The 23662-nt window shown below is 49.1% G+C and overlaps 1 protein-coding gene across 1 annotated transcript in view; it reads left to right on the top strand.

Moving 5' to 3' along the window:
• The window catches only part of Hpcal1 (hippocalcin like 1), a 95893-nt gene that overhangs the window by 55866 nt on the left and 16365 nt on the right, over positions 1-23662 (top strand). Inside the window, exon 2 of the mRNA XM_051205942.1 lies at positions 18704-18792. The gene's annotated coding sequence lies outside the window, so the exon portion shown is untranslated. The remainder of the gene's footprint in view (positions 1-18703; positions 18793-23662) is intronic.

Here is a 23662-nt window from a genome sequence, read left to right as displayed (position 1 = left end):
CCTGGCCTCTGTCTCTTGAATTCCATAGCACATACATTTTTCTTAATGTTTACCATACTCAGAACACGAACACACGCACGCACACACGCACGCATGCATGCACACACACACATTCTAAACAGGTTTGTTTAACCTAAACAAGTCATCAACTGTACATTTCTGTTTTATTAAAAGTATCCTTTGTGGCCCAGTTTTGAAGAATTGGCAGGCCACCTGCTAGTGTCCCAGTATTGCAGCAGCACAGTCATGAGACCCAGGACCCTTTCTGTCTTTTTATGTGTTCTGAACCACCTTGCATGGTTTTTCCACCCTCTTGGCTGGCCCTACATCAGCCCTCAAGTCTACTGAAGCTCCTACCTTCCTGGTGGTCTCCTCCATCCTTTTCCACCCATGTAACACAGAACTTCTGGAAGATTCCTAGAAAAGCCTCAGCTCATGAGAGGTCCAGAGTGTTGGTGACTCACTATGTCTTCCACACACCTGGCCTTTATCTACCTTTCCTATTTCCGGGTCATGGCTGAGCAACCCCAGGGCCAGTGTGGCAAGACATAAAAGTGGCCATCTGGCTATGGGAACTCACTAGCCTGAAGATCTGCCAGTCCAGAGTGAAAAGTAAGCTTGCGGCACAGGTGATGATCAGCTAGCTGCTGAGGGGACAAGGGCAGAAGACACTGGGGTCACAGCTGGAAGGGAAACAAGATGTGGACTTCGTGCTAAGCACAGTCTGTCTGCAACAGTAATGGACAGACCTGTGACCTGGAGAAGGGAGAGCAGGATGGGACTGGTGGAGGGCGGGGCTTTTCAGGATTCCGGCTCTGGGCAGTTTGGATGCTGAGTGTGGACACCTCCTCCATGGGCATTCTCTGGCATGTTTCAGTGTGGATGTGCTGTTTGGGACATTCAGAGGGAGCGGTAAAGGGATTTCTCTGTCTCAGCGATGGACATTTAGAAGCCACAGGGCTTCAGAGAAACTGGCTATGGCCTTAGTCCTCATGTCCCTTCAGAGAAGGCTGAAACATACAACTGAATGATAAAAGCACTTGCCTAGCATTCAATACCCAGTGTCATAAAATTACATCACCATCATCATAATAATGAATACACAGGCTGGAAAGATGGCTGCTCTTCCAGAGAACCTGGGTTCAATTCCCAGTACCCATGTGACAGCTCACAACTGTCTGTAGCTCCAGTTTCAGGAGATCCAACACCCTCAAGCAGAGTATATACAGGCAAAATATCAGTGCACATAAAATAAATAATTCTTAAAATAGTAGCAATAATAAATATACAAAGAGAACTTTTTCTGAGACGGGGTCTCTTTATGTAGCCCTGGCTGGCCTTGAACTTGCCCTGTAGACCAGGCCGTATCCAAAGTGCTATAACCAAAGGCACAAGCCACCATACCTGGCCTTGTAAACAGAACTTCTGATGACAAGTTCTAGAAGTACTTGGGCTTTGACATAACTCGGACCTTCCAGTTCTGTTGAAGACCACCCCTTAGTGCCCTTCGGAAGAGCCATCAGGGCAGCAGACACCGCCCCGATTCTCCCCAGGGAGCGTCAAGCAGGCTGCTGTGTGCAGGCAGGGGCAACCCTGCCATCTCCCAGTGACCACTGCTGCTTCCTCCGCCGCCGCACTGTTCTCTCGTGAGCCACTTGTTTGTCCCAATATCGTGAAGATGAGCAAAATGTGACAGGTGAGAGTTACTTTGGAGAGAAGGGATTTATACTGCACTGTCCCTGTCCCCAGGAGATGGGGCGCTGCTGCTGCTGGTGGTGGGACCCCTGAGGCTTGACAGACTTGGGGGATACAACGGATGGGGCTCCCTTCTGGGCTATATTCTTCGGGTTCCACAGCCATGACTGGTCCTTCCTTGGTGGCAGCTGAGCAGGGCTCAGCTGATGGCCTCACAGTGAGTCCAGTAGCCCCGTGTCAAAGGCCTTAAGGAGTGGGACGACTTGCCTCGCTGCTGGACATCCATCCGTGGGTGCCAGGTGGCTTTGCCCGAACCACATCAACAGTTTCATCCTCCACGTTTACGGCATGGCACCACTTATCAGATTGGCCCAGGATGGAAGGCTGGGGAGCTATTAAAATTCCAAAAGCATTGGTGGGTTGAGAAGACAAGACAGGAAGGAGAGGGAACATGATAGGGCTCATAGCAGACAGAGCTGGGCTCTTCTAAACATGTAGTCTTGTTCAGAAGCGGACAGGAGCAAGAAAAATGAAATCGTGCTATAGATTTGAAGAGACACTCAGAACCAATGCTCATTCTCAACACAGCTGTATAGGATGCCCGCAGCCCTGAGCAGGAAGTAGGAGTCCCTGGTACTACCCCCACCCTCCCCCACCCCAGAACAGGCATGCCCTCCTCATTGTGAAGGTGGACCTGCTGGCCCAAGTCTACCTGGAGGAATGCTTAACTCTGCAATGCCCTGTGCATTTTCTCCCAATTCCCCTGCCCCGAAGAGCTGTGAATCAGGCTGTCTGTGAGTCTACCTGCTCTGCCCTTTTGCCACCATGACTGCAGTTTAAAAACTCCAGCTGTCACTCAGCAAGCCGGGCACTGGCTTGCCTGGCATTGGAGACACCCAGGCCCATGCTCTGTAGGTGGGGAGAAGATGTGTGGAAAAGCCACGTGTGTGTCCCGAGAACTCACCAGCTTGAGGTCTGGAGTGAACGGGCAGGGGTGGTGGCTGCTGGGACAGGGCAGTGAGGGAGTGTTGTTCTTTTGGTCTATGAAGTGAAGAACTCCTGGAGTTTTCATCTAGCTAGTACTGCCAGGCTAAGCCTGTAGGCAGAGGCACTGGGCCAGAGGCTACTGGCTATGGTCTGTTCTGGCCCAGGGAGCTGCCCACTGACTGCTGTGTGTCATAAGCCCCAGCCTCCCCAGGGGCACTGAGCAGCCTCTTGGTTGGATGGAGCATTTCCTGGAAAGTTTCTGCCAGGATGGCACCCCACAGTCACCTCCCCTGTGTCACCTTGACCTGAGAAGCTCTCCTTGACCCTAGATTAAGTTGGGGCTCCCTCTGTGGTTTCTGTCACTCAGAACCTCCTGAGGTTGTTGCTGCATGATGAACTTCTTGAAAGCAGGAATTACATTTGTTACCTGCTGCATCCCAGACAATTAGGACAGAGCCTAACACTTGCTAGGAGCCCAGTTAGATGTGATGTGAATAAGGGAAAGAAAGGGCAAATAGAGACGACCATCATCCTGATGGATGGCAAATACGGTGGTACCTGTGATTAGGTCCCCCAGGTCACTGCTTATGTGGGACAGAGGCAGTCCCCAAGGCCTGGTAAGAGCAGAAAGGGGCCCTCCATGCTGGTTCTGTCTGAAGCACCCCTGTGGTGGTGCTTCTAAGACATACATGGAGCTAATGCACCTCTGGGTGTTATCTGAGGCTCTGAAAGAATCCCATGAGGATTGAACAGCAGGTGGCTTATCCAGGACCTCACACCTCCTCCTTCCCTTTGGGAAACTTCTGATTCTCCTTTCTCAGGCCTGGCTTATTCTTTGGAGATAACTGGCTTTGACCCTCATCCTTGCAGAGGTCACAGTTCTGTCTCATGGTTGGCTAGATTGAGACTGTGTTCATGTGTTAGACAGGACTTAAGAGACCAGATTGTTGGCCCATCTTTTCCTGAACAACTTGGGGGTGTCATAATGTACTCTGTGGCAGCTCCTACACTGGTCCTCACTGCCACCAAGGTATAGTGTCACTGCAGTCCCCAGATAGACTGGCCTGCAGTACAGATTGGTCCTGGGGTTGAATATGATCAAAGTGCATTGTGTGAATGTGTCACAGTGGGGCCCATTAAGCTGTCCAGTTAATGTATCAGTAAGTGTGAAGAGACACTTTCACAGCTTGTCTTTTGTTTTTGTTAAAGGACTGGTGTTGTGTGATCTAAAGTAGCAGTAAGTTAAGGATAAGTAAATTAAAGCAACAAGCTACCACTGTGTACCTGCTAGAATGGCCAGAGTCCAAGCCTTTCTGTAAGACAGTTGGCAGTAAGAACTAAATACGTTCTTATGTTATGATCCAGTAGTCACCCTCACCTTTGCTGTTACCAAGGAGGCCCAGGTACATGCCACAGAAGACTTACTCATGAGGACTCCACGCCCAGCTGCTAGGACCTAAATTGACTTTTTCAGCCACTTGAACCCACCATAACCTGCTAAAGCTGCAAGGCCAAACACCCCTAGCCTGAGCTTCTGTAACCGTGGCCAGAGTCAACTCCGTTTGTAAACTGCTTATCTCAGGCGCCTTTGGTTGGAAAGTTGACTCATATATATGCCTTTGCCACTAGAGTCTACAAACACTCAGGAGGCATACCAGAGGAGCAGTGGGTTGTGGGGTCTACTCATGTCCCCACATCTCAGCTTCGACACTGTTGATGTTTTGGCCTTTGTAGCTCTTAGGGTGGTACAAGCTGCAGTATGTACGTAGCCCATTCTGTGTCCCCTTTGATCCTCACCATGAGATGCCCCAGACAACCTCTGAACCCCCTTCCCACTTGTGAGAACAACAACAAAAAAATGTTTTCACCCATTAACCACATTTCCCTCTGAGAGACATGAAGTCACTTCCAGTAAGAACTGCTAAAATTAAAAAATGTATGCATAGTTTACCCATATGTGCATACATTTCTGCCCACGTGTGTGTGTGTGTATACACATACACGTACACATGCCTTTTTAATGGTCGTCCGGATTGGCATGTTTGCTTTATACCTAAAACCAGTTTCCTGAGATTTGCCCCAACCTGTTAGACACAATTCTTAGTCACATGTGGGTTGCAGACAACTATGGACCTCCACTCTTGAGGGTGGGGCTGGCTGGAAGATCATTTCCTTCAGTTCCACACACGTAAGTCATTTCTCACAACAAGGAGTGTGCATGAGGCTGGATGCGAGCTAGTGTGGCTCCTGCAAAAGGCCCCTTGTGGAAGCTTAGGGACAGGAGACAGTATAGTCTCCGTGTGGATCACAATAGGTGAAAGCCCCCAGCCCCAGGAGAAGCCCCCTTCCCTATGGAGTGTCTTCAAATACCCTCCCCACTTCACTGGAGGCCGAACTCCTACCTGTTCTGGACCGTGAAGGTGGACCCTTTCGGCTGAGTCACCTTTGCTCTTTCTGTGCCTAGGAGTGTGCCGGGTGCTAGGCAAGGGCCCTGCCCTGTGCAATAGTACCTTACAGCAGGGCTACAGTTGCTAGCCCCAGGCACTTGAGATGTCACCCGTGTCACTAGTGGCAGAGTAAGGTAAGGGGAAAGTAAACCTCATGGTATAATAGGAATGGGGGAGGGGGACAGGGGCTTGGGGCCTCCCTGGAGGGAACCTCAAGACTGGCCTGAGAATGGTTCATTGGGGAGTTAGGACATGTACTGGGCAGAGGAAATAGTCCACGGTGTGCCAGAGGTTGGCACGAAGAAAACCTCAAGACTGTCAGGCATGGTTAAGACTGGGAGGTCCACTGTGAGCCCTGAGAGTGTGGACTGTTTTGTGAATGACCTTTCCAGTACCTGCTGGTCCCCTGGGGTCCTGACCCACAGCAGCTGCTGCCGTGATTGCCAGGGGTGACTCCAGAACCTGGGCATCTCCTACTGGTGGCCTCAGCTCTGTGTGCTTGTGTGGCTGGGAGCTGCTAAAATTAAAGTATGTATGCATAGTTTATCCGTGTGTGCACACATTTCCGCCCACATGCATGTGTGTACACGCACACACACATACACATGTCTTTTAAATTGGACTGGCCTGTTTGCTTTATACCCAGAACCAGTTCCTGAGTTTTGCCCCAACCTATAAGCTCCAGGCTTCTTTTCCTGGGGGCTGCTGTGTGCTCTCAGCAGACTCTTGATAAGCGTTTCCAGGGAACTGCCCCTGTGGCTTGAGGCCACCCTGAATCGGGACTGTGTTAGCTGAGCTGGGCTTTTTAAATTTGTTGATGCTGAATGCACACAGTGTAGACAGATCCTGGGGAGCTGTCAAGATGGCAATGTCCGAATCCTGTGTTTACCCACGCCCCAATGGCTGAGCGGTGGTGTCACTAACAGGACTCCCATGCCTTTGGGGTGCCTGTGGTGAGGCAGCTATTGCAGGAATGTGGAGGCTGCTCATTTGTGGGGAATGAATAATTTATTTCTGTTTTCGCATGGCTTATCTCTTCATCGCAGCCCAGCATCCTGCAGGCTCCTGATTAAGGGGCTTCAGCAGCCTTAATCCCCCATCTTTGTGATGTGTTTCCAAGCCGATGCTTCTTGCTTCACAGGCTACATCATTTTAGGAACATCTTTGCGCTCTCTCTCTCTCTCTCTCTCTCTCTCTCTCTCTCTCTCTCTCTCTCTCTCCCTCTCCCTCTCTCCCTCTCTCCCTCTCCCTCCCTCCCTCCCTCCCCTGTACTTCCTTGACCTACCCAATGATTTACCAGCATTCTGCTTCACAGGTAGGCTGTGTGCAGTGTTTGCATGTGACAAGGGAAAGCTTCCTATGGCCTCATTTGACCCAGATAATCTGATTGTCACATGGACCATCCTTAGCCCCTGCCTAGAATGCTCACCTGTCTCCTCTGAGGTCCCCTGGCATAGACCCTGGTATATGCCATTCATCTATTCATGCCCAGTTCACCATACTGATCCTCCTTCAAGTCCATCACTCAAGAATCCACCATGTCTCCCAGTTGTTGAAGACAGCCTGAATTCTAATGTTAAAACCATTCATAATTAGCCTGGCTCCCCCTTTTGAGCTTCCTGCTGGTTCGTCTTTGTCATTCCCTGTCCAAGAGCCATTTGGGTACTTGTGGGCCCAGGAGCAAGATCCCACCCTCTGACTGCTCAACTTCAGGACAAGATCATGAGCACTCAGGTGGCAGGCAGGCCGGTTAGACAGCCTGGCCCTGGGTGGGAACTGAGGGGACTGTGTGTTTATATGAATGTGCCTGACACAGTGGTCCTGTATGCTGTGCATAGCGGGATGCTACTCCCAGCTTTTTACATGAATGCCCATGGGTTGAGAGAGTATTTCTGTGTGGGTTCATCACCTCATGTGGTCTCATGGCTACCTGCGAAAGGACAGGGAGGAGAGATGGAGAAGGAAGCAGCTCCACAGGAACAGTGACTGTCCAGGGCCACTTAGTGACATATCAGAGTCCAGGATCAGCATACTTTAGATTCCTGCCGTGTTGAAGGGTCCACCCCCCCCCAACTCACCTTCCACATTCCTGGTACTCTGAGAACCTGGGGTGGACTCGGGACAGCTACTCTGGGGACACTGTGGCCATTGTGCTCCCAAGCAGGCCACAGTGACAATTCGTTCTCAACCATATACCCACTCTCTTTTCTCTCCTCCAATTTCCCTATGAATGTCTGACAGTGGCACTTGTGGAGGGCTGTGGCCATGGCTTATATGACAGGTGACCACTGAGTGACCACAAGTGATGTCACGTGTAGATTTAGAAAGGGTACTTGTTCAGGTCTGAACCTTTGTGTCACTATCAAGCAAATGGAAGCATCTGCCTCTCCCAGGAGTTTTTGCTTGTTGGAGATGCCACACCTGGCCATACTGGCTTCACCTGGCCACTCCTGAGTATATGGCCTGGCCACAACTGGCCATCTAGTCTCACAGGGCCACTCCTGGTCATATACACAGTCAAACCTGGCCATGTGATTTAGGGCCAGGATTCTTTCCTCTTGGGATCCTCTGCACAAATGCAAAATGGCATTTTCATTGCTTTACCCATGGAAGCCCTGGCTAACTGTCTGTGTTCATAGATGTCATGGTCCCACAGTGGAAAGAAGGGCAGGCTACTTTTCCTTGCTGTCCTCATGAGATACTAGGCCCTGGAGATTGTCTGAGGTGTCTTCTCAGCTGCAAAGGTCTGGTTCATTCCCCAGCTGAGATGGGAGAGCGTGGCTTCCTGTGGGCAACTCTCCAATAAGCAGTTTGTCAGAACAGGTCAGCTGAGACTCAACACATGAGAGCTTTTGTGTCTGGCTTTCACCATTGACTGTGGGTTGGTGTCAGTGTCACCAAGGATCATTCTGATGACTTTGTGGTCCTCCACTGTGCAAGGATGCTATAGTTTTCCTTACTGGTGATGGCACATGCCCTTGGATGCATGGATACCCACCTGTTTCAGTGCACGAAGGAGTTAAACCCCTGCATCAAGGAGAATGAGAGTAGTAAATTGTCTTTAACAGATCCCTCTACAGAGGGAGGTCATTGTCCGAATAGTATCTGAGGGTATTCTGTGATTCACTTTGCTTTTTACCTGGGGACTGTGGTTGGATGAGTCATCTCAAAGCCACAGTCACTCAGGAGTAGTCATAATCCCAAACCATCCATCTTGGGCTTCAGAGCCCACATTTTTTTTTCCTCCCTAAGGGACTTTGCTTCCTAATTAAGTTGAGCTTCAGAATATATTAAGACAATTTGTCATCTCTTGAGCACACATCCGGTTTGTGGGAGCCGGCTGGAGAGGCCATTTCCGGGTTCCCTGCAGGTCTTGGAAGTAGGATGTGATACAGTGCCTGGGAAGGACTGTGTTTGGGGGGCTGGGGAGAGACTTCCCCAGCTGAAGGCAGGAACAAGCAGCCTTCCAGGTCTGGGCCATCAAGAGGCCCCTGCCACAGAAATAGCCAAGGACTCCAAACATTCTTAGGCTACAACGGCAGCGCTGTGGGTGCAGCTGGGAAGTTTGTGGCTGAACTGAGAACTCCTCGGCTGGAAGCTCTAATGGACCATGTGTCCTGAAGACTAGCCCTCCACAGCACCCCCAGCTGCTGGAGCACCCTTAAATGAGGAGACCCCCCCCAAGAGCTTGTTCCTAATAGCATGCCTGGCATCAGCAATAGCTGACTGAAACTACTGGGCTGTGCACTACCCAAAAATGAGGAGGTGGCCCTGGACCTAGTGTACATGCTGGCCCTCAGCACAGGGGTTCAGTGGTGCTGGGGGTCCCCGAGGTACCGTGTTAGCTCAGCCTCAGGCTCAGTACGTAAATACCTCAGTATGGTATTTAGGGCTGTACCCTGGATGTGAAGCCGCTCTTTTCTCATCACCAGCCAGATTGACACCTGCTCTTCATTTCCCGTCTGTGAGGGGCGATGATACAGCACTGGGAAGCCCTGTCATTTGTCATCTTGTTCCTATGACTCTGCTCTTTGTCCTTTGGCCTCACACATAAAAAGGTAGAAAGAAAGACATTGGCTTAGATTCCTTTCTTTTTTTGTTTTGGTAGATGTCTTAGTTCAGTCTCAATTGCTGTGATGAAACACCATGATCAGAATCAACTTGGGGAGGAAAGGGTTTATTTGGCTTACACTTCCGGATTGCTGTTCATCACTGGAGGAAGTCAGGACAGGAACTCACACAAAGCAGGAACCTGGAGGCAGGAGCTGATGCAGAGGCCATGGAGAGGTGCTGCTTACTGGCTTGCTCCACCTGCTTTCTTGTAGAACCAGCAGCCCACGGATAGCACCACCCACAATGGGCTGGGCCCTCCCTCATCAATCACTAATTAAGAAAATGTCCTACAGTTGGATCTTATAGTGTCATTTTCTCAGTTGAGGCTCTCTCCTTCCAGATAACTCTAGCTTGTGTCAAGTTCACATAAAACCACCCAGCACAGTGGGATTTGGAGATACGGTTCAAATATCCCAACAATATCCATGCCTTATACATACAAAGTAAATGTAAGGTACATAATTCAGTTGATGGTGGTCTTAATTCACAAGCATGTCCAAACATCACCATAGTCATTTTTAGAATGTTTTCAACACTCTAGAAGAAACCTATGCTCCTAAGCCTTGTCTCTTCAACTCGAAGAACCACCAACATGGGCTGGTGAGATGGCTTGGTGGGTAAAGGCGCTTACCACACCTGAATTCCATCGTTGGGACCTGCATGGTAGGAGCACAGAGACAACTCCTGAAAGTTGTCCTCTTGACCTCCATAGGCACACACACATGCTCCCCCAACCCAAAATAAATAATTTTTTTAAAAAGGAAAGATAGTCTTTCCTACCAGATGGTTTTGATGCCCTTGCTAAGCTGTATATGTAGGGTCACTTGACTGGCTTTGGAGGCATGGGATGGAACCTTAGGCGTTGCTTGTGCTAGGCAGGTGATGTGTCCCTGGGCAGCATCTATAGCCCCAAATGTATGCATCTATTTCTGGAATCTTGATTCCATTTCATTGCTGTGTGTCTTTCCATGGGAGGTGTGGGTAGATGGCTCAGATGGCTTTTTGTGCCAGTGTATGGACCAGAGTTCAGATCCCAGAATCCGCATCAAATGTCAGATGTGTATGGTAACGTGGGCAGAGGTTTCTGCTGCTGGGTCCTGCCACCCTTCAGTCCCAAGTAAACACACTTGGGGCTTATATTAGTTATAAATTGTTTGGCCAATGGCTCAGTCTTCTTATTGGCTAGCTCTCTGTTAATTATTAACCCATTTCTATTAAACTATGTATTGCCATGAAGCTGTGGCTAAGGTTGTGGCTAACCCATGATGCTCCAGCATGTTACTCCTTTGGCGGCTACATGGTTTCTTTGGCGACCACTCTCTGCCTTGCTCTTCCCTGTATTCTAGTCTGGCAGCCCCGCCCATACTTCTTCCCTGGCTACTGCCAATCAGCATTTATTCACCAACCAATAGGAAAAAATGTATGTTCACAGCATACAGGAGGACACCTCCCATCATGGCTGCTCAGGTGTCCAGTACTCTGAAGGTTCAGATGGGGATTCCTGGGACAAGCTGGTTACCCAGACTAACCATATCAGTGAGCTGTATGTCCAATGAAGCCCTTACATCACTGAATAAAGTGGAAAGTTATGAAGGAAGGCTCCTGACATCAACCTCAGGCCTCCACACACATGTGCCTTCATACACACAAAACACACATACGAACACTCTGCACATACAAATACAAAGAAAACTGGGAGGTATGAGCCCTAATACTTCTTCTTGATAACTATTTTTGGTTACTTCGGGCCCTTTGCAATTCCATATAAATTTTAAAATCAGTTTTTCACTCTCTACAAAGAAGTAAACTAGGGAGTCTGCTGACAGGAATTGTGGACCAATTGGGAGGGTGGCCAGCTTAACATTGTCTTCCCGTTTGTAAACAGAGAATGCTCCCAGAATTATTTAGATCTTCCTTGATACCTTTCACCAATGTTTTTCTTCCTCTGGGTCTGGTGCTGCATGCCCATAATCCCAAATTTTTGGAGGCTGAAGCCAGGGGATAGCTGTGAATTTGTGGCCAGTCCTAGGCTAGTGTGGGCTATATAGCAGAACTTGGTTTTCTGCTTGTTTGTATTTTTTTTTTTTTTTTTTTTTGAGGCAGGGTTTCTCTTTGTAGCCCTCCCTGGCTATCCTGGAACTCACTCTGTAGACCAGGCTGGCCTTGAACTCACAGAGATCCACCTGCCTCTGTTTCCTGGATGCTGGGATTAAAGGTGTGTACCACCATTGCCTGGCCTTGGTTTTTTTTTTTTTTTTAATAAGATAAATGAAACATGGCAGAACAATGTCTTGTTATTTTCAGAGCAGGAATTTTGCACTTTTTATTGAGTATTTTTTTTCTTAGTATTTTTTGAATGCTATTGTTTGGAATTATTTATTCAAATTATTGTCACTTTCATAATTGGATTTTTGAATTACAAATTTCTACACACAATTATTATCTATTGATCTTGCCTAGCAGCCTTCTTGAAAAATGTTGCAATGGATTCACCAGGGGTGCTAATTACCAAATAATAGCCTCAGAAAGTGGAAGTGGTGTGCCTCTTCCATTCTCATAATAAATATCTTTCATATTCGCATTTTTTTTCTTGCTTTATCACCCTGCCTGGAACCATATGATTTGGACAGACATGGCTGGGGAGATAGCTCAGTGGTTAAAGCAGGAGGAACAGAGTTTGTATGCTCAGAACCCACGTAAATGCCAAGCAGGTGTGGTGGGCCACTTGTAATGCCACCAAATGGAACGTAGAGACCGAGCAAGGCTGACTAGACAGGTGAGCTCTGGGATCAAGTAAGAGACCCTGCCTTGCTGAGTAAGATAATGATAGAGGAAGACTCAGGACATCAGCCTTGGACTTCCACACATGTGCACTCATATGCTTGCACATACCACACATACATGTGCACATGAGGGAAAAGAAGTAAGTGGTGAAAACAAATGGGTATCGTTGTCTGAGTCTGCATCCCGGGAGGCATGCCACTGTCAATCGTGATGTTGGCTGTGGTTTTTCTTGTCATGGATGGCTTTGATCAGATCGCAGGGATTCCCTTTTGCCCTGTTATCCACATATAATGTTTTCATTGTGTAAGGGTGTTGGCTATTGCCAAGTGCTTCTTGTAGATCTGTCTGATAGAGCATGTGACATTTGGTATCTTTTGGTCACTTTTGTTATCAATGTGATACACTACATCCGAGTATGCAGAGGTGCTTCAGACAGCCTTCGCTGGCATGCCACAGTGTACATACTTTGTGCCTAGAACCAAGGCTGTGTTGAAGTCACATGATGCAATATGTCTGAGACCTGCCAGGAACATCTCAGATAGATTATATGTTTGATTTTGATTTATTTCTGGTTGCTCCTTGAAACATTTTATGTCCATACTTTTCTTAACCCTCACATTCAGTGGTTCTATATGGGATTGTGACACACAGTTTAAGGAGCTGGGTATTAAGGCTTACAAGATGGTTCAGTGGATAAATGTACTTGTAATCAAGCCCGATAGTCTGAGTTTGATCCCTGGGATCCACATGGTTGGAGGCAATAACCAACTCCTCAAAGCTGGTCTCTGACCTTCACACACATGCTTATACATACATGCATGTAGACACACACGTACAGGGACATACATGTTCATAGAGACACACGTGTATGTAGACACACGTATACAAACACATGTATACACACATGCCTATATATGCACACATATATGGACACACATGTATGTAAACACACAGGCACACACACACATACATGTACATAGACACATATATACAGACATACACAGACACAAACACACAGATTTAACTACAAAAAAGAAGCTGGGCATTGGGTCAATTGATTTTTCAGATGGTAAGTAAACTAAGCTTGCATCTCTGAGATAAACCACCTAGTCATGGTGAATGTTTTTATATGTTGCTACATTTGATGTGCTGTCTTGTGATGGATTTTTGACTCTGCGTTCGTAATGAAAATAGCTCAGGAATTTCATTCTCCCTTGAAGTATGTCTGCAGCTCTGTGTCACCATAGTGCTGGCCTCTTTGAATGTATTGGGAAGCATCTTTTTCCATTTTCCTAGACACCCTCATTTCTCATCTTCTGTTCTGCCGTGAAGCCATCTGGGTGTGGACTTTTCATTGGGGGGAGTTTTCTCATTGCTTATTCAACCTCTTCATTACTCTTTCTTCTTGACAAATTATATAGTTACTTTTGTTATGGCAGTGACCAAATCACCTGAAAAAGTGACTCAAGAGAGGACAGACTTATCTGGTCTCACTGTTTGAGGGGGTCACAGTCAGTCATAGTGTGGCAGCAAGCTTGCTCACATCTGGACAGATCAGGAAGCAGACAGCCAAGTAGGAAGAAGCTCTTGGCTACCACCTCATAAGACCTGCCCCCAGCAAGAAAGGCCACACCCCTAAAACTCTACAACCTCCCCAAATAGGCCACCAGCTTGGACCAGACTATGTGGATGGAGGGTTGGAGGGGAGAGGTTTTATTGCCAGAATACTCCATCATTGAACCATAATATGAGTCTTCCTCTGTAGCTTGAGCTGGCCAGATTCATAGCCCTACCTCCTGAGTGCTGGGATGACAAGCCTGTGCTACCACATTCAGCTAAGTGTGTCCTTTTTGGTTGGCCTAGACTCTTCCAAGCCTTCCCTTGCCCTTCCAGAGTTGGCATTATTGCATTCTTTGTATGTGCAGAGCTTTCTTTTTGGGTGGGAGGGAACTAACTCACATAATTTTAACAAAAAACTTAAAAGTAGGAAATGTCATTATTATGTCAAGAAGAATTGGAGTAACAGGTTGGGGTCACTCACCAGGAACAAGGCTCTGATCTGAGCTGGCCAGACGGCCATGCGGCTCTTTCTGCGGGTCCCTTTCTCCTCCAGCTGTCTTAGATCTGTAGACAGACACATGTGTCAGGCTTGGCCACTGCCTACCATAGGTCTGACAGGCCCAAAATGCTGGGCTCCCATGGGGAAGGGGAGTGTGGAAGGCACCCTGCAAGAGACTGGGCCTGCATGTCAACTCTGCCTTGCCGTGCCTGCTTTGTACCAGCTCTGCACAAACTCCTCCCTGCCCGGATGCCTATGCATCCTTGGAGCCGCAAGACCTTCATTCAGGCTCTGTGTGACTCACCCTTCTCTCCTCAACAATCTGTAAGATGATCGCAGACAGAAATCAGGATCCACCAGACATAGCTCCACATAATTATTCCCGCCTAACGACTTCAGCTCCTTGAGTCGTCTCCAGCAAGGACTGCAATCTTTCTCTGCCACTGGGAAGCCAGTAGGTAGCCTGGGAGCCCCTGCAGCTGAGTGATAGGGCCAGGAAGACATTTGCAATTCAAGTTAATGGAGTGTTCCCAATCTGCCTTGAGGGTCTCTGGGATGTAGGGCTCTCCTGCAAGAAGACTTGGGGTCAGAGCTGGCAGGAAGGGATGGGGGGGCGTGTCTTCCTCAGGGGGTTCATTTCACTTCCCTAGTCCTGTTAGTTATAGTGTAACAGAAGACACAGCTGAACACTAAGTTCCGTTATCCTACTGGGACCTCTGTTCAGGTACAGACAGATCCCTGACTTCCCCAGCAAAGAATTTCAGGACAAGGCAGCGTAGAAACAGACTGGAGTTTATTTAAGAGTTTTTGTTTTATTTGTTTATTTTGTTTTGAGACAAGTTCTCAGACTGGCCCTGAACTTGTGGTCTTCCTGCCACTACTTGTCACACAGTGAGATGACGGATGTATGCCACCATATCTGGTTTTATGCAATGCTGAAAACTGAGCTGATAACCTCATGCACAGCAGGGAAACCCTCCCCCTGAGCCACACCTCCAGCTTGCAAAAGAGACTTTAAACATGAATTTAAGAACAAGTGTTAAACCTGGCAGTGTGCCTTTAACCCCAGCACTTGGGAGGCAGAAGCAGGTAGATCTGTGAATTCAAGACCAGCCTGGTCTACCACAAGAGTTCCAAGACAGCCAGGACCACACAGAAAAGCCCTGTCTGAAAACAGAAACAAAAAAGAACAAGAGTAACTACAAGGAGAAGCAGGATTGTGGAGGTGGCTCAGTAGGTAGAGAGAGCACTTACACACGGTCATGGAGACTGAGTTTGAATTCCCAGAACACATAATGGAAAATTAGATGCAGTAGTGAGCATGTGTGATCCTAATGTTCTTACAAGAAGATGGGATCCCCAAAGCTCCCAGGCCAGTGAGCCTGGTCTGTGGTGTAGATTCTACCCTCAAATAAGGTGGAAGACAGGGCCAACACCTGATCGACGCATGTGCACCATATTCATACACATGAATATACACACCTATGTACATACACTAAATAAGTTAGAAAGAAAAATGCTCCGGGAAGAACAAAACACCTACAGGAGAACCCACTCCTTATATTTGAGTAGTCTGCTATCTGATTTTGGTGGTTCTTTAACTATTTTTTATTATCTATCTATCTATCTATCTATCTATCTATCTATCTATCTATCTATCATCTATTGGTTTTTCAAGACAGGGTTTCTCTGTGTAGCCCTGACCTGGAATTCACTCTGTTTATACCAGGCTGACCTTGAACTCACAGTGATCCACCTGCTTCTGCCTCCCGATTGCTGGGATTAAAGGTGTACACCACCACTGCCTGGCTCAAAACTATGTCTTTAAATGGATGTTTCAGAGTTGAATATGGCCCTGAGGTACACCAGACAGAATTACAATTAGCAAACTTGTTTGTGAGATTTCTAGAAACTATGTAAAGAGGAGTCAGGCCTTAGACATGGTCCATTGCTATATAGAAGAAACAGCCATTCTCTGTTCTTGAATTGCTGGTTCCCAGCAGGGCAGCAGCTTCAGCTGAACTCCTAGGGAAGGTGCTATCCCTTCCCACCGCTCCATAGCCTTCTCTCTCATGGAGAACCTGACTGTGGCTGAGGTCCCCAGGTGTACACAATATGTGCCCCAGGTCATTCAGCAGCTGGACCAAGCTTGAAATAAGAACTTCCCCTGGGCTGCCCCAAACCCAGCAGGTTCCCTTTAAGCCTGGGAACCTCTCTAGGGGACAGAAAATGGCTGATACTAAGTGCTTTCTTGGCCATGTGGGCAGTGGTGACGCACAACTTTAATCCCAGCACTTGGAAGGCAGAGACAGGCGGATCTCTTGGAGTTTGAGGCCAGCCTGGTCTATAGAGTGAGTTGCAGGACAGGCTCCAAAGCTACAGAGAAACCATGTTTCACACAAACACAGAAACAGATTCCCCGCCTTAGTTAATGGTGAATGCAGGAAATGGGGGCTGGGCTGAGGATGTCCATTCTGGGTGTCCCATCTAGCCAAGAATGACATGGGCATGTCCCAGAGACTTTGCCTCCTAGGTAAACCCCTTGGAGCATGGCTCTTGGCTGAGGTTGTGGGGAAGGCAGGATGAGGAAATCAGTGACTGACTGTATACCTGCCTGTTGAGCCACCATGCTATGTGCTCTGATGGCTTTCCATGGGGTTCCCCTCTTTTCTGCCATCTGCCCTGGTCTTGACCCCCTAAGTGTCAGATCAGGACTCTTGGAACCTACTGAGCCTGGAGGTTTTGAACACCTTGAAAAAGTTGGACAAGGTAGAACAGAGGGGATGCTAGGTCAATGGAGTCAGTCTGTATCCAATATAGAAGACATGTTTCCACAGCTCAGAATGTAAAGGCTAGTGTAAGCTGTGAACCTGAGTGACAGCAATGACCATGACGGGACAGTTGTACCATTCCAGTGTAGGGTGTGGACCAGATGGGTCTAGGGGATGTGTCTGTGCCTCCCTCTGCTTTTCCTGTGAACCTAGAACTACCCTAGAATAAAATCCATTGAAAATTCCTATGGGGATCAGAGAGGTGGCTCAGTGCTTAAAGCACTTACTGTACTCTGAGAAGACCCAAGTTCAGTTCTCACCGTGTTGGGAGGCTCACAACTATATGTAATCCAGGTTCTGGGAGGATCTGATGCCTTCTAGTGACCTCCATAGGCACCTGCACCAATGTGCATATGCCCACACTAATATTCATATATCTTCTAGGAAAATGTGTGGCTTTCCTAGTCCAGATCTTGAATTTTAGGGCCAAGTCTATTTAAGGCTATTCATTCGTAAAGCACCGCTTATTAGGCTCCTGCTGTGTACAGCTTCTGGCTAGATGCAAAGAAATGAAGCTGATGTGTTTCTGACTGTGGTGTCCAGTCAACTGGGCTGGATGGGAGGAGGGCAGACATACAATCCCCCTCCCCACCCCACCTGCAAAGCAAGGGGAGCCCCCCTTGTACTTAGGAGCAGATGCTGAGGTGGTCAGGGAGCACATAGGAATATGATCATTGCTGTGGTTGGAGGGACTGTGTGCCAGAAGGGGAAACTGAGATCAGGCTATAGCCTAGGAAGAGAAGCCATGCTCAGGTGACAGGTGACAGAACTTTCCAGGTCTCATCCTGGCTGCCCCTTGGCTACTGAATCAATTAGCAGCCCCCTGAGCCCATTTTCCCCCTCAAGGAAATGGATGTGACTCCTTGGTCTGTCCTGAGGACCTCAACTTTAGTGAGGTATAAGACTATTCTGGAGCATCCCCATAATACTGTTCACTTAGAAAGGGACACCAGACCCCAAATGGGGAGCAGACAGGAGAGAGGTGGCCTTCTGAGCTGGCCCTCTCCAGGGGCTTTGAGTTGCCAGGTGTCCTGAAAGGTAGAGTGACTTGATGCAGACGGCGTGTTTCCTTCCCCAGGATGGTGAGGGCTTGTGTGCTGTCTGAGTCGGGATGCATTCATTGGTTTTTGTTTTTTATTTATTTTAATGTGCATTGTTGTTTTGCCTGCATGTATATCTATGTGAAGGTGTCAGATCGTGAGTTACAGACAGTTGTGAGTGGCCATGTAGGTACTGGGAATTGAACCCTGGTCCTCTGAAAGAGCAGCCCGTGCTCTTGACCCCAGAGCCATCTCTGCAGACCCCGGATGTGTTTTTATTCATTGCACACATTAGAATATCTTCTGGCTAAGACAGGCCTGGCTGGGGCCATCGGGACTTTGAGAAGGAGGCCTGGGATAAGCCCAGGTAGGGACCTGACATGGATATTCCTTTAACCTACCAAACCCAGCCTGGAGGCTCCACCAGGCCAACTAATGACCAGAAGGGTGGAGAGCCAGATACCACACACACAGCTGCATCTCTGACAGCCCAGGGTCACCCAGTTGAGTTATAATTTACATTTTGAGCCAGGTTTGTGTTCTGGAGGGCCATGGCCATGACTGGCTTTGTGATAATGTAACCCTAGCTGGTCTGAGGGGACCAGCACCTCAGAGGCTTCTGTCAATGGGGGATTGTAGAAATCATAGACATACACACACCCCAGCAGTGCTTGGGTGCAAGTGGAGGGATCATGTGTGTTCACCCAGACGCCAGCATCCCATGAGACCTGTGTTCTTCTCTTCTAGGGGTATGGTCTAGCAGCCCGGTCAAGCCTGTGCATCAGCCCCCAGCAGTTCTGACCCGTGCTCTGTCTTGTACTCCCACTTGGCCTTAGGTAAGTCACTCTGAGGCCAATGGGCCTGCAGATAATTGGGGTTGTGAATAGGAGGGGAGGCTTTTATAGAGACTGTGGGGGCCAGTCTATTCAGTGCTTTCTGGGGACAGGTCAGGAAACTGAGGCTGAGAAATAGGAGTACTTGTGGGTTTCAGGTTCAGCTCTCTCCTTGGTCTCTCTGAGAGCATCATGTGTACCTATGTGCTTGTCCAGGGAGCAGAGTGGGAGCTCAGTATAAAAGTAAGGAATGGAGAACAGAGCCATGTCCCTCCTGAGGTTCTGTTAATCTTCTCTTCCCTTTGCACCCCATGTGCCAAGGCCTCTCTTCTCCCTTACCTTCCCCCAGGCCATACCTCAGAAGGGAGGGGTCTGTGTGCCTTAAAATTGTCCCCAGAATGAGCCAGGCCTTAACCATGGGCCCAGCATCATCACCTTTGTTTGAGAGATCATGGGTGTCCGGGTTCTTGCAGATGTGCAGGCAGATGTCAAGTGGTACTTCCATTTGTGGATCTGATAGATATAGCACCCCAGAATCGAAGACTATCAGCTCCCAGCAGACCTGGGTAAGGCTGAGTCCCCCCTCCCCAGACATCCAAGCTCCCATAGCATTCACAGAAGGATTTCCAGGCACAGGGTGTCCTCGGGACTTCCTGTGGGTGGGGTAACTTTCCCTGCCTTCATCTTCCAGAGGGAGAGGACGTCGCCTACTGCCTACCCTTCACTCCCCCACATTCCCTGCACACTCTGTCTGAAGGAAATGCCCAGAAAAGGGCCTTTGCCTTGGGAGGGAGAGTCTTTGGGTCCCCTCAATAGAAAATAGACACAATGGCAGATGGAGGGCACTGTTAGAGCCTGAGTCTGTGTGACTGAGTGCCACCTGTATACCTGCTTCCAACTCCAGGGTCTTTGACTCCAGATGTCACACATACACAGGAGCATGACAAAGGCCTGCCGAGCCTGGGAACTAATATCTGGAGCCTGGGGCAGACAAAGAGGTCAGATGAATAGAAGTTAGAGACTTTGGGGTCTTTTCTCATCCTGAGGCTCCTGGTTGCTTTGGTATACAGTGAGGCTCCGGCAGCCACACACACACCTGCATTAAACGAGGAGGGTCAGGACAGGTGGTTCTTTCTAATGTGATGTCTGAACTTTACCATGGTGTCAGGGGTCAGGGGATGCCCAGTGGGAAGACCTCCCCCCCAAGGACGGACACCTCCTCCATTCCCACCCTGTGGAGGAAGACCTATATAGCCTCCCCAGTAGCTGCCCACCCTTGCAGGCAGTGTGCACACACTCCCTATGTATTGAGAGTATGCTCTGTCCTCAGGACATTGGACGGGGAAAAAGACTAAAGGAGATTTGGGAGCAGAGGCCCATGGCAGTAGTGGGGATCAATATAGAGGCAGAAGAAGACCTGTGTGGCTGGAGGGGATGAGAAGGGTCAGATGATGGAACTCAGTGAGGACATCAGGTACAGCCTGCAGCTCAGAGCTCACCGTTAGGAAGGTTGATACACTCTGTGATGATCCCTACCTTGGGATAACCAGCTGCTTCCTGGGTGTCATCTCAGACCACACTAGCCTTCCTGGAGTGGACCCCTCCCAAGGGGACCCACATGGTAACAGGGTAGGTTGGAAGGCGAGGCTTACTGCTAGGATAAAAATGACTTGGCAGTATCAATTCATGTGGCTGTCCTCTCCAACCTTACTGGGGAAGGTCGTGTACAGGCCATTGTGAGAACACGGTGCACTTTGGCCCTCTCATCCGCCGTGGACTTCTAGGAGGGATGGGAACCACTGTGCTCACCAGCTATGTCCCCCCAACCCTGTTCTTTCTTGGGTACGTGCTTTAGAATAGCTGATGCCCTGGGTCACCGGTAAGCAAGGCCAGCCTGGGTCTTGGCCAGTTGGAGAACAATTTAACTTCCAGTCAGTCACCTGGGTTCAATGACCGTAGTAGGATAGAACAAGGTACACTATGGCAGACCTGTATGCAGGACCACTGGATTCTTCCAGCCAGATCTGAGCCAGCTCAGACACCTCCCCACTACATCCTGGCCACTCCAGGTGGGGTCCACATCAGTCCTTTCCCCCACCCCACCCCAGATCATCCTAGGGACACATCTATCCCTGAGTTCCCAGGACAGCCCAGGTTTCACATTTCTCTCTAGCTTATGTTTTGAATGGTCTTGGACTTCCGCCAACCAGAGTGGCCATTTTAAGGCTGGAAACACTGAGCACACAGGAACCTGGTGGCAATGGCTGAGGTCTCCGGGAAGCCCACCCTGTGGCTAGAGTTAAGAAAGGATGGGCAGGGGTATAGCTCAGTTGGTAGAGTGTTTGCAGAGCAGGCATGAGGCTCTGCATTCCATCCCTAGCATGAACCAGCTCAGACCTGTAATCCTAGTACTCAGAAGGGCGAGGCAGGAGGATGAGAAATTCAAGATCATCCTCCATAGCATGTTGGAGGCCTGTCTGGGAAAAGTGAGATCCTGTTACAAAGGAGGGGCTGGGGGTGGAAGGGAGTCACAGGCTGAACCAGACAATACATGGGTGACAGAAGCATGCCTGGGTGAGGACTGTGCTTGTGGGCCACACAGCCACCAGCCAAGGCTGGATCTTCAGGGGCTGAAAGGAGTGCCCAGGCAGCTTGTTCCCTCCCTCCCTGACTTCCTTCCTCCACAGAGAAACAATTATTGTGGCCTTCCTGTGTTTAGTTGTATGATAATTGGTCATGAGATCAGTCCCAGCTGTGCCCTGGGAAACTGGAACCCAGCCTTGTGCCCTGGAGGCGGGCGGGGGTGGAGGGGGCAGTTGGTTCATCTTGAAACTCAACCTCTGTGCCCTCACCCTCTGCCCACCACCTGCCTGGACACTGCAGCCATGCAGGACAGGCACAGGCCCCATGCAGAAGGAGAGGGCCCGGGGTCTCTCCTGTGCACCCGACAGCGAGCACCCCCTTGCTTTGCTTTGCTCTGGGATTTCACGTAGTAAGTGTTCAGTAATGCCTGTCACTGGGGCTTCAGTCACGTTTGGGTGTGGCTCCAAGGCTTCCATGCATAATCTGTGGCTTCTGGCCCTGTGGTATCCGAATGGGAGAAATAAAGGGGAGGGGCATGGCCTCCCATAGATGGTGGAAGAGAAGGTTTATTACAGACATGAGGGAGACGACAGCTGTGAAAGTCCAGAGTGAACATGACCCTGAGCTCTCTGTGAGGAGAGCCAGACCAAGAGGCCAGGAGGTAAAGGGTAAACCAAAAAAGGGACAGGTGACCAAAATAGCTGTATTAAATACGGAAGGGTGGCCCAGCCTCTGGGCTGTAGAAATTTAGGGTAGGAGGCGGGGTATGCCATGGAGAAGGGCCCTGTAACAGGTAGGGAGGACCGCTCAGGATGCTACAAGAACCTGGTGGTCAGGTCCCCTTTGATATGTTAATAGTTTCCTGAGCCTTATACCCATCAAAATGGCCAAAGGTGGCTTTTCTGAGCTGCCCACAGGATTCCTCATAAGTATTCCTAACTGGGCTCATGACTATGGCTGCCAGGGCCCCTGAGGGGCTGAAGGCACATCCCACACCTAGTGTTATGTGCAAGGATGAGAGGGAGGGAGGGAGGGAGGGATGTTTTAATGGGCATGACTTACTGATTTTATATCTTCCCAAAGACATTAGACATGAGTCAAATACCTCCTGAGGCGATTCCCTGGAGGTTTTCTTCCAAGCCTGTAAAAAAAAAAAAAAACAATGTTTTGAAGTGGGTGGGGAGCTATGCTGGACCCGCTCCCTTCTACAAGCTGCCTTGGGGGCCACCTATTGGGGGAGGGGAGAGGGCTTGCCCTGAGTACAGAACCATGTATTGGCACATAGCCATGACATTTAAGGTGATATTTCTCTTTGTTAGCATCTAACCAGGGCTTATTATTAGGATGTGGTCAAAGCTCATTCACTTGGGGCACATGAATCAGATTGCTCCAGTTCACTGGGGAGCCGTGATGGAGAATCTAGGCATCACTCAGGCAGGAACCTGGGAGATGGAGCCTTCTGCTGTCCACTGGGAGCAGTGAACCTGCCAGACAGGAGGGCTAGAGAGGGATATTCGTGTCTAGAAGGGAAACAGACCTCTCCGGTACCTTGGGAACCTGCCCTGTGGACAGGGTGCATTTTAGAGCTGGGATCCAACTGCTCAGAGATGGAACTGTCCAAAAGCCTTTGCAGGGAAGGGTGTCAGGGCCCCCTTCTGAGGTTGGCAGTGATTGAGGTACCTGAGCTAGTGCAGACATTTTAATCTACGTTAGAAACGTCTATACATCGCAGGCCTTACCTTGTACCTTCAGGATTTTGTTCTTGTTTTTCCACCCAGACTCTGTAAACTTGAACCAACCTTTAAGAAATGAATCCGAATGCCTTGGGTTTGATGGTATTTCCTTTCTTTCCCTCTCTCCTCTTCACACCCCTCATTCATTCATCCTTTTATATTGTTCTGTATGATTCTAGACTGTTCCTTGTTGTTCTATGCCAGTTCTGTTACTGTTGAGTAGTATTGTGGATTACGTCATGCATCATCTCCCTTAGCTAGCGTGCCTGGAAAGGTGATAGGCCCAGAGCAGAAAGAGACTTTTGGTTCCCAAACCTGCATCTATGAGCTCTTGAATCGTTAGTGTTGTGCAGGCCCCTGCACTCCAGGAGGAGACCCTGGTTCTGACACCATGAACCCCCTGTCCCAAGAATCAACACCCCAGGTAACACATTTCCATGCACACTCACTTTATAGCCACTTGCCTCTGAGTACACTGGCTCCTCTGGGAATTCCTTTCCTGTCTCCACCAATCAGCATTTCCCCATCATCTGCTCAAGACTGGGGTCACCCACACA

Source organism: Phodopus roborovskii, unplaced genomic scaffold, assembly GCF_943737965.1.
Source record: "Phodopus roborovskii unplaced genomic scaffold, PHOROB, whole genome shotgun sequence".
In the NCBI taxonomy this organism is placed as follows: domain Eukaryota; kingdom Metazoa; phylum Chordata; class Mammalia; order Rodentia; family Cricetidae; genus Phodopus; species Phodopus roborovskii.
Note: the sequence above shows the minus strand (reverse complement) of the source record. Positions and strands in the feature narration are given on the sequence as shown.